Source organism: Girardinichthys multiradiatus, chromosome 8 (assembly GCF_021462225.1).
Source record: "Girardinichthys multiradiatus isolate DD_20200921_A chromosome 8, DD_fGirMul_XY1, whole genome shotgun sequence".
In the NCBI taxonomy this organism is placed as follows: Eukaryota; Metazoa; Chordata; class Actinopteri; order Cyprinodontiformes; family Goodeidae; genus Girardinichthys; species Girardinichthys multiradiatus.
The window spans coordinates 20,812,251-20,828,812 of NC_061801.1; the positions used below are offsets into that span (position 1 = coordinate 20,812,251).

At 42.5% G+C, this 16,562-nt stretch overlaps 1 long non-coding RNA gene across 1 annotated transcript in view; it reads right to left on the minus strand.

Annotated features, from left to right (window-relative positions):
* Positions 1-846: 846 nt before the first annotated feature.
* LOC124872084 overlaps positions 847-16,562 on the minus strand; it is a 39,009-nt gene continuing 23,293 nt past the window's right edge. Inside the window, exons 4-5 of the long non-coding RNA XR_007039197.1 lie at positions 1,556-1,783; positions 847-916 (exon numbers count right to left, since the gene is read on the minus strand). This is a non-coding gene — a long non-coding RNA (uncharacterized LOC124872084). The remainder of the gene's footprint in view (positions 917-1,555; positions 1,784-16,562) is intronic.

Sequence of the window (16,562 nt, forward strand, 5' to 3'; positions counted from 1 at the left end):
CCTTCCATGTTTTAATAATGCCAAAGAATAACAAACTGCATATCTTCTTTCTGTCTTCTTTTTTACTGTATGAGAAATGTAACCTAAATGACTGTGCACTAATTGGAACCCAATTTCTCGCCTCATTTAAGGTTTATACTCCCACACACAACCATATGGAAAAGTAGACATAAAGGCAGAAGGTGAACATGTTTTAACCTTTTCCTAGGACTCACCAACCTTGGCCATTTAGGCATCACAAAAACTGTAGAGAAGAGTGGGCAAACAAGGATGCTGCCCTGGTCTGACCTCACTAGTAATGGGATGACTTTGATATTCCCAGAGCGTATGACACGAGGCACTCGGATTAAAAGCCTTTTATTCACCATGACCTTTCCCTTGCCGTCTTTCCTCCAAGAAATCCTCGGTGGTTCTACTGCCATCGCACTGACAGGCCATCCCCAACGAAACAAAAGGCCACGTTGTAGTGACATAAAGTCAATATGGTAGACTTGTTGATGTTTGAACACATCAGAGTGGAAACTCTCTCTTACTACTGTTTGTGTATCTAACTAATGAAGGGAGGCAGTGCATTGTAAATGCAAATTAAAATCACCATTTATTTTATGTGATTTGCATTTCATTTAATATTGAGATGTACTTAATATCATATGAAAATACTCCATCATGTTATCACTGACAAGACTCAAAGTGACACAAACCTAATTGGGGTCCAGTTACAATTTTGACACTCAAGATTGTTGATTATCACCTCTACTCCGTTTACGGGATCGCTCATCCTCAATATGTCATGTCAATGAATGCACACAGAAGTGATGGTTGTTTTAAAATCATATATTTATTGTTGCCGCAACTTCCATGATGTTCTCATGGTCGACCCATGTTAAAGATGTTTTAGAGGGATGGATGTTTATTTCTGAGAAAAATAAAAACAAAAACAAAAACAGTTTGTGCTAAAGAACTGCTGGAAAGAGCTGCTTCCTTCCTGAATTTATACATACAATGATTTAATCTAGTGCAATACTGTGGCTCAAGGCAAGACTGTGGCTCAAAGCACTTTTAGATTTCTTACAGTGATGAAGCTTCCAAGAACAGAGGTTAAACTAAAACAGGTTTGGGAAAGAAAAAAAATATCTGCATGTTTTGTTTCAAACTACATGGTGTAATACATCATTATCTCTGGATTTGTCCACAGTACATATATACAGTTAAGCCCAAAATTACTAATAACCCTGGCAGATATAAGTCAAACGTAATTATTTAATTTTAAAAACATGTTTCCACTCACTGGAAGAAAAATTAACATTTTTGTGTGGCCCAGCCAGTGCTCCTACTATATCTGACAGAGAATCTGTGGAGGGAGATTAATTGATGAAATACTAGTGGAAACATGCAAAAAGCTTGTTGGAAATTATAAGAAGGGATTGATTGATGTAGTGCATATAAAGAGTTTTCCAATAGTTATTAGTTAAATAGTTAAATAATTCTCAGCTTACCATTTCTTTTTTTTTAAATAAAATGCAGTCTTGACGAAGATTAACTCAGGAAGACTCACCCCTTCCTCTACTTCGTTCAATGAGTCCACCGTGCGTCCCCGCTCCAGCATCAAGTCTGCATTTCCTCTACGGCCAATCACCGTCCAAGGCTCCGCTTTAAGATCTTCACGCACAACTTCCTCGCTCTTCAAGCTGAGCTGCGACCCTCCCCATCTCCGCCATCTGGCTTCCTAGCTCCCCCTGATTTCCCTACCTTCTCAGGCCTCCACTCCACCACCAGTTGTATCCTAGGGGGAAGACATAATAATAATAATAATAATTGATACTTTATTGATCCCCGAGGATAATTCTATTCATAACTTGTTCATTCAAGCTCACATCATTCTCAGCGTTCGTGTCTTCCTCCGGGGTCCGAGAGCCAAAAAAATAAATATTTGTGGATAAACTTCTCTAATTGCCACCTATGTGTCTTTTCATTGTGAGTCTCACAGGATTGAAATATAGGTAAAACAAATTCAGCTTTTTTCCTCAAAACATCCTCAAAATTTATTTTTCAGCATTAAATTAGCTCTTTAATGCATTTTGTTTCCTATCAGAAACAAACTTCTTGTTTGAAAGAAAATCTAAACAACTCCTAACTGCTTTACCACAGTTTGGTGCACACTAAGGAAATTTTTAGGAAAGGAAAGAAAATATTGTGTATTTGTCCAAATTTACACAAATAATGTAGACAAAAAATAGTGAACTAGTACAAACTGAAAAATAATTTTATGATGTATGTATGGAAAAAAATACAAAATTTGATTCACTTTATCTTTTTATTTCCCAGGTAAAATAAATTTTTTCATTTAAGATCTGTCTCTGCACAAAACGTTAAAAATGTTTTTTTGGTGAAATCTACATTTAAAAAATCTGTATTCCTATAGTTAACACCCTTTACATACAGGTCCTTCTCAAAAAATTAGCATATTGTGATAAAGTTCATTATTTTCCATAATGTAATGATGGAAATTTAACATTCATATATTTTAGATTCACTGCACACTAACTGAAATATTTAAGGTCTTTTATTGTCTTAATACAGATGATTTTGGCATACAGCTCATGAAAACCCAAAATTCCTATCTCACAAAATTAGCATATTTCATCCAACCAATAAAAGAAAAGTGTTTTTAATACAAAAAACGTCAACCTTCAAATAATCATGTACAGTTATGCACTCAATACTTGGTCGGGAATCCTTTTGCAGAAATGACTGCTTCAATGCGGCGTGGCATGGAGGTAATCAACCTGTGGCACTGCTGAGGTCTTATGGAGGCCCAGGATGCTTCGATAGCGGCCTTTAGCTCATCCAGAGTGTTGGGTCTTGAGTCTCTCAACGTTCTCTTCACAATATCCCACAGATTCTCTATGGGGTTCAGGTCAGGAGAGTTGGCAGGCCAATTGAGCACAGTGATACCATGGTCAGTAAACCATTTACCAGTGGTTTTGGCACTGTGAGCAGGTGCTGAAAAATGAAATCTTCATCTCCATAAAGCTTTTCAGCAGATGGAAGCATGAAGTGCTCCAAAATCTCCTGATAGCTAGCTGCATTGACCCTGCCCTTGATGAAACACAGTGGACCAACACCAGCAGCTGACACGGCACCCCAGACCATCACTGACTGTGGGTACTTGACACTGGACTTCTGGCATTTTGGCATTTCCTTCTCCCCAGTCTTCCTCCAGACTCTCGTACCTTGATTTCCGAATGACATGCAGAATTTGCTTTCATCCGAAAAAAGTACTTTGGACCACTGAGCAACAGTCCAGTGCTGCTTCTCTGTAGCCCAGGTCTGGGGAATGCGGCACCTGTAGCCCATTTCCTGCACACGCCTGTGCACGGTGGCTCTGGATGTTTCTACTCCAGACTCAGTCCACTGCTTCCGCAGGTCCCCCAAGGTCTGGAATAGGCCCTTCTCCACAATCTTCCTCAGGGTCCGGTCACCTCTTCTTGTTGTGCAGCGTTTTCTGCCACACTTTTTCCTTCCCACAGACTTCCCACTGAGGTGCCTTGATACAGCACTCTGGGAACAGCCTATTTGTTCAGAAATTTCTTTCTGTGTCTTACCCTCTTGGTTGAGGGTGTCAATAGTGGCCTTCTGGACAGCAGTCAGGTCGGCAGTCTTACCCATGATTGGGGTTTTGAGTGATGAACCAAGCTGGGAGTTTTAAAGGCCTCAGGAATCTTTTGCAGGTGTTTAGAGTTAACTCGTTGATTCAGATGATTAGGTTCATAGCTCGTTTAGAGACCCTTTTAATAATATGCTAATTTTGTGAGATAGGAATTTTGGGTTTTCATGAGCTGTATGCCACAATCATCTGTATTAAGACAATAAAAGACCTGAAATATTTCAGTTAGTGTGCAATGAATCTAAAATATATGAATGTTAAATTTTCATCATGACATTATGGAAAATAATGAACTTTATCACAATATGCTAATTTTTTGAGAAGGACCTGTACACTCACCATTGGCATGAATGTCACATTAAATTTGGGCTTTAAGTGTTTGTTTTTTTAGGGTTTAATGATTATACAATATGTGGTTGAACAAAAGCACTCAATGATTTTTCTTGATAACTTTAATAATAAATTTAGATCATCCTTATGTAATTTTGCTCATAATGGAGTTAACCCACCACAATATTACTCTTTCATAAAATCAGGATTCTATTTAACCACATTACCTGACAAAATCTTTCATCATGTAACTTAAACACATTTCTGTTGTCCTTTTAGTCATATTACCAGCAGGATGGTCAGAGTTCAAAGCTGCAGCTTCTTTGCGAGTCTTTGCTCAATCCTTATCTCCACTGGGCAGAAAAAAAACCGATCATTTTAAAAGTTGGAGCTTGAGCCTTCAGTTAATATCCTTATTTCTGAAGCAAAGCCATAGTTGAGTTTAAAATGGGTGGAGAGGCATAGGTGTAAATTGCATGCAGAATTTGCTTTCATCCAAAAAAAGTACTTTGGACCACTGAGCAACAGTCCAGTGCTGCTTCTCTGTAGCCCAGGTCAGGCGCTTCTGCCGCTGTTTCTGGTTCAAAAGTGGCTTGACCTGGGGAATGCGGCACCTGTAGCCCATTTCCTGCACACGCCTGTGCACGGTGGCTCTGGATGTTTCTACTCCAGACTCAGTCCACTGCTTCCGCAGGTGCCCCAAGGTCTGGAATCGGCCCTTCTCCACAATCTTAACAATCTGAACCAGGCTGGGAGTTTTAAAGGCCTCAGGAATCTTTTGCAGGTGTTTAGAGTTAACTCGTTGATTCAGATGATTAGGTTCATAGCTCATTTAGAGACCCTTTTAATGATATGCTAATTTTGTGAGATAGGAATTTGGGGTTTTCATGAGCTGTATACCAAAATCATCTGTATTATGACAATAAAAGACCTGAAATATTTCAGTTAGTGTGCAATGAATCTGTTGGACCACTTGTTTGCTGAGTATTGGATTATCTGCACGTTGTTGGACGTCACTGTGCCCCTCCAATGGCATCGGCCATTTTGTGCCCAGGACAGCCCGCTCCTACATATCCCATCGAGCATTGCGACTGATATGACTGGGCGTCCCCAGTCTGACGTCACAGGATGCTATATAGGAGGCGCTCTCATGTGTTCTGAATAATATGTGCATGTAACCTTGCTTGTTGAAACTTTGATGTGTTATGTAATATCGGGATCCGCCGCGGTCCTAGAGCTGTTTGTGTTTACTATCTGAACGTGGGTGCGTTGCAAAACTGGACTGTTAAAACGACCTCATGGTAAAATTCTCCATTTTACCTTTGTCTTCAATCTCACTGTGCTAGCTTGCCGCCAAAAGTTATCAATCCTTTGTGTTCAGGAGTAAAGGGGGAAGTTTTATGATCAGAAGATCATAAAAGACACTCTAAGCTGCACTCCAACCCCCCCACCAGTCATCACCACACCCCCCTTTCATATCCTCTCCCTTCATCTGTTTTGCCATAAACTGCTGGTTGACTCAATACATACCCACTACCGTTTGTTGATTTTGCTTATTTAGATGTGTTACCCCTGTGTTTGTAGAATTTTGCATGTTGAGTAGGTGAAAATTAATAAATATTCACATAGATAAAGAGAGAGCGTTTGGTGTTTCATTGTGTGCAAAAAGTAATGTGTCAGTCAAAATAAGGTTCAAGTTCCACACGTTTCGGCAGAAACGGTCGATTAAACAGTGACATCTCCGGCAATAGTTATTAACTATTACGGAGTATTCAACGGTTGTAATTGTCAGAGGCGTTGAGCCACAATTACAACACCAGAAACATCTCTGGTCTCGATTTGTAAATGAGGATTTATGGTTAAGAAATTGATTTTGTCAGATTATGATTTGTAATTATAATTATTAATCAAGATTATTCAATCAATAATCATACTCCCAACAAATCTAAAATATATGAATGTTAAATTTTCATCATGACATTATGGAAAATAATGAACTTTATCACAATATGCTAATATTTTGAGAAGGACCTGTATATATATATATATATATTGATTTATTGTTTGTGTGGATTAGAGAAAATCCACAGTAAATTTAAAACTGTGCGCCCCAATGTAGTTAAAAATAACTTAATAGTGAATATTGAACAAAGAAAAGGTAAAATTAGAAATGTGCATTATACTGGCTTTAAACTTTATTCCTAATAGAATTCTCTCTCCCAAGCTACAAAAACATATGGTGAAGAGCTTTAGCAGGATCTAAATGCTGAATGTTATTTTGCATGAACAAACACACAAATCACTTTTACAGACACACTGAGAGACATATTTTTTCTGCCTGCAGCACACACAAACACACTTCATATCTACATGGTGCATGGATAAAATATAGAGCATAATCATAATAATTTAATTTGAGTGGACATTAACATGTATGTTGTTCTGCTAAATTCATTATGGTTGTGCTTTTGGCTGGCGGCTCTGTTTGTCATTGTCCAATTGGTCCACGCCTCCCGCAAGTAACTTTATCACTCTGTCCAGCTTTCCATCCACCGTGTCCAAGTCCTCTCTTCCTCCAACGACAAAAAAATTTACCCTTTGCACAAGCCACCCTCATTCATTCTAATTAAGCCAACTGAAACTAAATAACAGAAGCTTTGTTTACAAGGGGATAGCTGTGCTCAGCATTCTGTGCACGGAGCCACTTGCCGTTGCAGGCAGTCAGGGTTTTATCTAAAGCTACACTTACTGTTTTCACCAATTTACATTTGTGTTTTCCTTTCCACTTATTTCCATATTTGCCACTGTGGGGCTACATTGCCTTCACAGAGGAAATTTATCAATCATATTTAAGCCACTGGCTGTTTCAGCAGCCGAAAAACATTTGCATACACTCAGTTTTCCACATCCTAATGATTTAACAGCTGTGTTATACATTATTATAAAAAGTCTAGAAATAAGAAAATTAGATTGCTTTTAAAATTTTTTAAATTGCATGTTTGTGCAAAAATTGTCTTAAGCCTTATACAGAGGGTGGCACTGCTAGCAATGCTGCCTCAGTCTTTCCTGTTTGAATCTCTGATGGGCTTGGAGACAAAAGATGGACCATTTAGAACTTAGTAGTTTTTTCCTGGAAAGGGATAATATTTCACATTTAGGCTTGATAAAACTACCCCCTGGAACTATATTCTTGAATAACTTTTATTTTAATTTGTAAATCAGATCAATAAGTGGTATACTGAGAAATACTAGCTGCTAAGTGCAAGGTTTAGGCAGTTAAAGATTTGATAGTGTATGTGGTATTTTCCTTTGACTGATCATGCTATTCTTTAAATTAAATGTTCACAAAACATTTTCTGGGCCTCCCTGCTGGAATGTCAAACTTTATTGTACATTTTGAAATTAGGTTGAGCACCTTAAGCTGGTTAGAGCCTTTCCTGCTTCTTAAGCAGAAGCAGTAACAGAAGCTGCATTTGCTCAGGAATTGTTCCTCTATATTGGACCGTGGTTTCCTCCAAGGCAAGTAATATTCCACATACAGTGAATCCAACGAACTTCTTATTAACCCTAATCATAGGAAAAAGTTAGAACCATCTTCACTCTCTTTTTTGCCTTTGTGTCGGCTCTTTTCAAAGTGGTCATGTGTGGGTGTGTAAACATTAAACAAGACAAGAAACTGGATTCCAATTAGTGACGGGCATTGCTCACACAAAAGTTGCATGTGTATTTTGTTTATGTTTGCAACCACTGAATTATGGAGGTATGGTGCTATGCAGATGTTGTTAATCAACTTCTTACTTTTATAGCTAACTTCTTACAATATTGTGCTTTACTTTACAGTAAAACTTTAAATTCATTTACTAGTATTTATGTTTTTGTGGTGTTTACTTGTTTCCATTTAGTTTTTCAGGATGACAGTTATGTACTGCTCATGCCGCAGTGATATGTCTCTAAAGACGTTAACACAATTTAGATATGAAGTTGCACATGTATGTTACAACTCAGGACTTGGCCAAAGAGGCATTTTATGTTGGCTTGGATGACACATAAAGCAAACAAATGTACCACAGGTTCTGCAGTCAAATAAATCTTACCTTGTTTGAGGTAGTATTAAAAAAATAAGATGAGCTGGTCTAGTCACTTGTCATCCTGCACCAGGACTTAAGTATTAACCTGTAGGCTCTTGTTCACCTTTTCAATCTTCATCGAACAACCATTCAGATCCATTTTTCTTTATTACAAAAACAAACGGCTTCATCAAGCTACTTGTTTTAATATGTCTGTTTCTACCATGGATTTTAGCTTTTTATTTTGTCTTCTGAAGGTCTGCGAAGCCAGGGATGCACCTTGAACATGCTCAACAAAGTTGAGCAAGTTAATATCTTGGACTTCGGTGGATTTATGTGGATTTGAAAACTGCCCCAAGCTCATCTCCATCTCTCAAAGCCTTCACTGGAGATTCATGCAAATATTTTCTTCAAGTTTTACGAATATTAATTTATTTTCCCCAATATTTGATTATTGTTAACGTGCTACCACAAAAGAATCTTTGCAACTTGGCAAGGCCATACCATTTAATGAAAAACTTTCTCAGCTGCTGTTTTGAAGATGTTTATGAGACAACTCACCATAGAGTAAATTTCATGTCACAGCTGCCTTAATGAATAAATCATTGCTTTGAAGTTCAAAACATATTGTTACTTTTAACATAATTTGCACCATTTCCCTAAATATCTCCCATAGGTTTGAACAAATTTACAAATGATCAACTTTATTGTACCCCTCCTTGAACTGCCACCTTAATGTGGTGGAGGGGTTTGAGTGCTCAAATGATCCTAGAGGCTATGTTGTCTGGGCCTAAATGCCCCTGGTAGGGTCTCCCATGGCAAACAGGCTCTAGGTGATGGGTCAGACAAAGAGCGGTTCAAGAATCCCTCATGACGACGATTTGTCATGAGGACAAAAATATCAATGCGCGTGACGTCGCCCGGTACGACGGAGCCAGGGTCCCACCCTGGAGCCAGGCCTGGGGTCGGGACTCGCTGGAGAATGCCTGGTGGCTGGGTCGCTCCTCGCGGGGCCAGGCCAAGCCCGAACGAGAGACGTGAGGCCATCTCCCAGTGGGCCCACCATCTGCACGGGGAACCGTGAGGGACCGGTGCAAAGAGGATTGGGTGGCGGATGAAGGTGGAGACCTCAGCAGCCCGATCCCCGGATGCTTAGGCTGGCTCTAGGGACGTGGAATGTTACCTCACTGGGGGGGAAGGAGCCTGAGCTTGTGCTGGAGGTCGAGAGATATCGACTAGAAATAGTCGGGCTCACCTCCACGCACAACGTGGGCTCTGGAACCCATCTCCTTGAGAGGGGTTGGACTCTCTTCTACTCTGGAGTGGCCCACGGGGAGAGGCGGCGGGCTGGTGTGGGTTTGCTTGTTGTTCAACTCCCAACTCTGGGAGAGCTTTGACCAGATCCCGGGGGATGTTGGAGACATAGAGTCCGAGTGGACCATGTTCTCCGCATCTATTGTCGATGCTGCTGCCCGTAGCTGCGACCGTAAGGTCTGCGGTGCCTGTCGCGGCGGCAATCCCAGAACCCGTGGTGGACACTGGCAGTAAGGGATGCTGTTAAGCTGAAGAAGGAGTCCTATCGGCTGTGGTTGGCTTGTGGGACTCCTGAGGCGGCTGACGGGTACCGTGAGGCCAAGCGTGCTGCGGCCCGGGCTGTGACAGAGGCAAAAACTCGGGCCTGGGAGGACTTCGGTGAGGCCATGGAGAAGGACTACCAGTTGGCCTCGAAGCGATTCTGGCAAACCGTCCGGCGCCTCAGGAGGGGGAAGCAGTGCTTCGCCAACACTGTTTATAGTGGGGGCGGGAGACTGCTGACCTCGACTGAGGACATTATCGGGCGGTGGAAGGAGTACTTCGAGGATCTCCTCAATCCTGCCATCACGAATTCCGTGGTGGAAACAGAGGCTGGGGACTCGGGGCTGGACTCTTTCATCACCCAGGCTGAAGTCACCGAGGTGGTTAAAAAGCTCCGCGGTGGCAAGGCTTCGGGGCTGGATGAGATCCGCCCTGAGTACCTCAAGTCTCTGGATGTTGTTGGGCTGTCATGGTTGACACGCCTCTTCAACATTGCGTGGCGGACGGGGACAGTGCCTCTGGACTGGCAGACTGGGGTGGTGGTCCCCCTTCATAAGAAGGAGGGTGTGTTCCAACTACAGGGGGATCACACTCCTCAGCCTCCCTGGTAAGGCCTACGCCAGGGTATTGGAGAGGAGAGTCCGGCCGATTGTCGAACTTCGGCTTCAGGAGGAGTAGTGTGGTTTTCGTCCCGGCCGTGGAACACTGGACAAGCTCTATACCCTCTACAGGGTGCTTGAGGGTTCATGGGAGTTTGCCCAACCGGTTCACATGTGTTTTGTGGACCTGGAGAAGGCATTCGACTGTGTCCCTCGTTATGCCCTGTGGGGGGGTGCTCCAGGAGTATGGAAACGGGGGCCCTTTATTAGGGGCTATCCGGTCCCTGTACGAGCGGAGCAGGAGTTTGGTCCGCATTGCCGGCACTAAGTCGGACCTGTTCCCGGTGCATGTTGGACTCCGGCAGGGCTGCCCTTTTTCACCGGTCCTGTTCATAACTTTTATGGACAGGATTTCTAGACGCAACCAATGGCCGGAGGGGGTCTGGTTTGGGGACCGGAGGATTTCATCTCTTCTTTTTGCAGATGACGTGGTGCTGATGGCCCCCTCTAGCCAAGACCTACAGCATGTGCTGGGGCGGGTCGTAGCCAAGTGTGAAGTGTCTGGGATGAAGATCAGCTCCTCCAAGTCTGAGGCCATGGTTCTCGACCGGAAAAGGGTGGCTTGTCCTCTTCAGGTTGGAGGGGAGTCCCTGCCTCAAGTGGAGGAGTTTAAGTATCTCGGGGTCTTGTTCACGAGTGGGGGAAAAATGGAGCGGGAGATTGACAGACGGATCGGTGCGGCTGCCGCAGTAATGGGAGCACTGTGCCGGTCCGTTGTGGTGAAGAGAGAGCTGAGCCGAAAAGCAAAGCTCTCAATTTACCGGTCGGTCTACGTTCCTACCCTCACCTATGGCCATGAACTTTGGGTCATGACCGAAAGAACGAGATCCCGGATACAAGCGGCTGAAATGAGCTTCCTCCGTAGGGTGGCCGGGCACTCCCTTAGAGATAGGGCGTTTCCACATCGAGAGGAGCCAGTTCAGGTGGCTGGGCGTCTCTGCTGAGTCTGCTGCCCCCGCGACCCGGTCCCGGATAAGCGGAAGACGACGACGACGATGACAACAACTTTATTGTAATAATTAGCCATTCCACCAACCTGCTAGATGGCAAATGGTGGATGATGATACAATTATATTTGATAGGTAAATCGCCAAGTGAGTGAGATATGAAAAAGTAATGTCAGATTCAGGGGTTACCCAGCACTCTATGTAAAGGTGCACAAAGTCACTGCTTCGGGAAAAGGCATTGGATGAGCTACTAGAATGTACACAAATCTCAAACTGTGCACTCTTCACCCTGATGTATTTAAACAAGACCGCCAAGGTTGCTGGATTGTACAATTGACATTCTGTGCAGAACACATACCAGTGCAGCACATCTTCCTGAAAGCCAGGTAATTAGACGTCATTGCCAAATTCATCATTGCTGTAATCACTCTTATGGCAAATTGTGGTATTATGAATTAAGTGCATAAAAACATTATTTACTGACAGCTTTTGGACACCAACGACTAGGTGTTTTTATTACCAGCTTGAATATCACAATTTGCATAGGCTACAGTGGCTCTCAAAAGTGCATAATCCCCTTTCAGAATGTCGATTTTCCAAAATAATGGCTTAGATCAATCATGTAAAACCTTATCGACACAAAGGTTGACATATATCCCTTACAACTAGAATCAGAAAGCAAAAATTCTTAGAGGAATAATAATAAACCACTCTAACCTTGTTTTTGTTTTTTTAATACATGCACACACAACTGGTACTTGTTGAAAGACCTTTTGAATCGTGTGCAGTATTGAGTTTTCTTCGGTACACAACTGCTATCAATTACAGTGAATCTGATTATAGTTGAAATCATGTTCAGCTATCTTAAAGAATTTTCCTTATATTTGGTCGTTGGCTTCTTTGAGTTTTAGTCAAATTTTGGAAAGAGGTTGCAACAGATCAAAATGATTATTATGCAAAAACAGTCAGACAAAGGGTACAAAAGTAATTCCACAGCATAATGTATACACCCCATGACACAATAAAGGCAGTCTTCAATATGTACATGGGAATAGAGGGACATTGGAACAACTCGATATATTTTTCCAAAATTGAAGAAAAGATGTGACTGAAGCAATTCAAGAATGCTGGCAAGAGTTAATAGGAGCTGCAGGATTTTGGAACAAAAACTGGTTGTTTTCTACATGGGACAACAATGCCCTTGTCTTTTCCATATTTTTGGAGCAGGAAGGACATTAGAGTTAGACAGAAGCATGTTTTTAAAAAAAATCATCAAGACCTGGCTAAAAGTTCCCAAAGCTTTGAGGAAGAATTTATTGTTTTCTGACTGAACCAAACTGGAGATTTTAAAAACCAGCCAAAAAATATGGTGTTGAAACATCATGTTCGAGTGTTGTTTTTATTCAGATGGAACTAGATTTTTTTCAAGGTTAAATTTGTAAATAACTGTCAGTTAACCAAAATCTTCAGTTTGCTAGAAAGCTGAGGGATTTTCTTTTTCAGCACAACAGTGATTTCCGGCATAAAATACAAAATACCTTGCATTATTTTTGTAAAACTTTATCTCTATGGTACCTTTACAGATAGAAAAAAAGTGTTTCACAATAATTTGATATAGAAGTCTAAAGCCAATGCATAAAAAACAAGAGAAATTATCAAAAGTAGCTTTAAAATATGTTTTTAACTGGCTTTTAAAAGAGAGGAGCCAATGGGAGCCACTGAACAGCTTATGGGGCACCACCAGCAGGCCTTGATCACAGGACCTCAGGGATCTAAAAGGGACACGTGGATGGAGAGGTGCTCTGGTGCCCATCCATGAATAGCTCTCCATTCAGTAAAATAATCTTAAATTGCACAATGAAACCACTGTAGTTGCATTAAGATTGGAGTCATGTATTTATGGAAAGGTCTACCTAGAGTCCAGAACTAAATTGGATGGCAACTGGTTTAACCTGAAGAGGGATTTGGACAAGACCATTTCCTCACACTTTCATAGATTTGTAGAACTTTTGCATTATAGAGCGGCCAAAAATTGTAAAATCAAGTTGCGGGATGCTGATATTTTTTTTGTTTCTTTGTTGTTATTTTTTTACGTGTGTACTTCTAACAGTTATTTTTTTTTTCAGTTGAATATCTACAGGATAAATAAACTATGTGAAAAATCTTTTGAAATAATTTATCATGGTTTATTGATCTACATCACAAATACTTGCCATTTTAACAGGGGCAGGTTTACTTTTGCCCCTCCTTGAACCGCCACCTTAACGTGGTGGAGGGGTTTGAGTGCTCGCATGATCCTAGAGGCTACAGTGCCTTGCGAAAGTATTCGTCACCCTTGAACTTTTCAACCTCTTGCCACATTTCAGGCTTCAAACATAAAGATATAAAATTCTAATTTTTTGTGAAGAATCAACAAGTGGGACAGTCATGAAGTGGAATGAAATTTATTGGATGTGTAAAACGTTTTTAACAAATAAAAAACTGAAAAGTGGGGCGTGCAATATTATTCGGCCCCCTTGCATTGATACTTTGTAGCGCCACCCTTTGCTGCAATTACAGCTGCAAGTCGATTGGAGTATGTCTCTATCAGTTTTGCACATCGAGAGACTGAAATTCTTGCCCATTCTAACTTGCAAAACAGCTTGAGCTCAGTGAGGTTGGATGGAGAGCGTTCGTGAACAGCAGTCTTCAGCTCTTTCCACGGATTCTCAATTGGATTCAGGTCTGGACTTTGACTTGGCCATTCCAACACCTGGATACGTTTATTTGTGAACCATTCCATTGTAGATTTGGCTTTATGTTTTGGATCCTTGTCTTGTTGGAAGATAAATCTCCATCCCAGTCTCAGGTCTCTTGCAGACTCCAGCAGGTTTTCTTCCAGAATGGTCCTGTATTTGGCCCCATCCATCTTCCCATCAATTTTGACCATCTTCAGTGTCCCTGCTGACGAAAGGCAGGCCCAAACCATGATGCTGCCATCACCATGTTTGACAGTGGGGATGGTGTGTTCAGGGTGATGAGCTGTGTTGCTTTTACGCCAAACATATCGTTTTGCATTGTGGCCAAACAGTTTGATTTTAGTTTCATCTGACCAGAGCACCTTCTTCCACATGTTTGGTGTGTCTCCCAGGTGGCTTGTGGCAAACTTTAAACGAGACGTTTTATGGATATCTTTGAGAAATGGCTTTCTTCTTGTCACTCTTCCAAAAAGGCCAGATTTGTGCAGTGTATGACTGATTGGTTGTCCTATGGACAGACTCTCCCACCTCAACTGTAGATCTCTGCATTTCATCCAGAGTGATCATGGGCCTCTTGACTGCATCTCTGTTCAGTCTTCTCCTTGTTGGAGATGAAAGTTTAGAGGGACGGCCGGGTCTTGGTAGATTTGCAGAGGTCTGATACTCCTTCCATGTCAATATGATTTCTTGCACAGTGCTCCTTGGGATGTTTAAAGCTTGGGGAATCTTTTTGTATCCAAATCCGGCTTTAAACTTCTCCACAACAGTATCTCGGACCTGCCTGGTGTTTTCCTTGGTCTTCATGATGCTCTCTGCGCTTTGAACAGAACCCTGAGACTATCACAGAGCAGGTGCATTTATACGGAGACTTGATTACACACAGGTGGATTCTATTTATCATCATCAGTCATTTGGGACAACATTGGATCCTTCAGAGATCCTCACTGAACTTTTGGAGTGAGTTTGCTGCACTGAAAGTAAATGGGCCGAGTAATATTGCACGCCCCACTTTTCAGTTTTTTATTTGTTAAAAAAGTTTGACAAATCCAATAAATTTCATTCCACTTTACGATTGTGTCCCACTTGTTGTTGATTCTTCACAAAAAATTAGAATTTTATATCTTTATGTTTGAAGCCTGAAATGTGGCAAAAGGTTGAAAAGTTCAAGGAGGCTTGTTAGGGTTTTTATATCTTTTGTTTTGTTTATCACTCATGTAAGTGCTTTTCCTTCCTTACATGTTACAGGAAGGGAGATGGTCACAAGAATGAGTTATGCTTTTATGATGCTTTTATTATTTTATTAGCAGCATCTGGGGGCTATTCACCAGGTCCCCGCTTCCCACTTCCTCTGTTTGTTTATAATCAAGACACATGAACCCTAACCTTTCTGACCCCACACACACACAAACACACACACACACCCTGAATGTTTGTTGAACTGTGTGTGAACCAGCATGTATAAATAAAGAGAGAAGGGTGCCAACACTTTGTAGTCTGCACTGCAGAGCTACCCTTGCAAGTAAAATGACTGTATCGTTCTTACCTCTGAATTAACTAAATAATACCTAACATTAATTTGGTCCTTCGAGCCGGATATTATAAGAACTAAACTGATTTTATCTTTCTTTGCAGTGACTGGCGGATCTCCGGGAACAGCCTGACGTTCTTACCGTATCGTTCATACCTCTGAATTGACCTAATAATACCTAACAAGGCCGAATACTTTCGCAAGGCACTGTATGTTGTCTGGGGCTTAAATGCCCCTGGTAGGGTCTCCCATGACAAACAGGCTCTAGGTGACGGGTCAGACAAAGAGCGGTTCAAGAACCCCTCATGACGATGATTAAATCGAGGCACGTGATGTCGCCTGGTACCGCGGAGCCAGGGTCCCACCCTGGAGCCAGGCCTGGGGTCAGGACTCATCGGAGAGCACTTGGTAGCTGGGTTGCTCCTCGCGGGACCCGGCCGGGCCAAGCCCGAATGAGAGACGTGAGGCCATCCCCCAGTGGGCCCACCACTTGCAGGGGGAACCATGAGGGACCGGTGCAGACGAAGGTGGAGACTTCGGCGGCCCGATCCCCAGATGCTTAGGCTGGCTCTAGGGACGTGGAATGTCACCTCGCTGGGGGGGAAGGAGCCTGAGCTTGTGCGGGAGGTCGAGAGATATCAATTAGAAATAGTCTGGCTCTCCTCCACGCAGAGCATGGGCTCTGGAACCCATCTCCTCGAGAGGGGCTGGACTCTCTTCTACTCTGGAGTGGCCCACGGGGGGAGGCGGCAAGCTGGGGTCGGTTTGCTTGTTTCCTCCCAGCTCAGCCGTCTCGTGTTGGGGTTTATCCCGGTGGATGAGAGGGTCGCATGCCTGCGCCTTCGGGTTGGGGACAGGTCTCTGACTGTCGTTTCAGCCTACGGGCCAAGCTTTAGTGCGGAGTACTAGGCCTTCTTGGGGTCCCTGTCAGGGATGCTGGATAGTGCCCCTCCCGGGGACTCCATTATTATGCTGGGGGACTTCCAAGCGCATAGTGAGGGTCTGCTAGGAATGTCTGGCGGAGCCCTTTGCAAGGGATGTAGTCAACTCC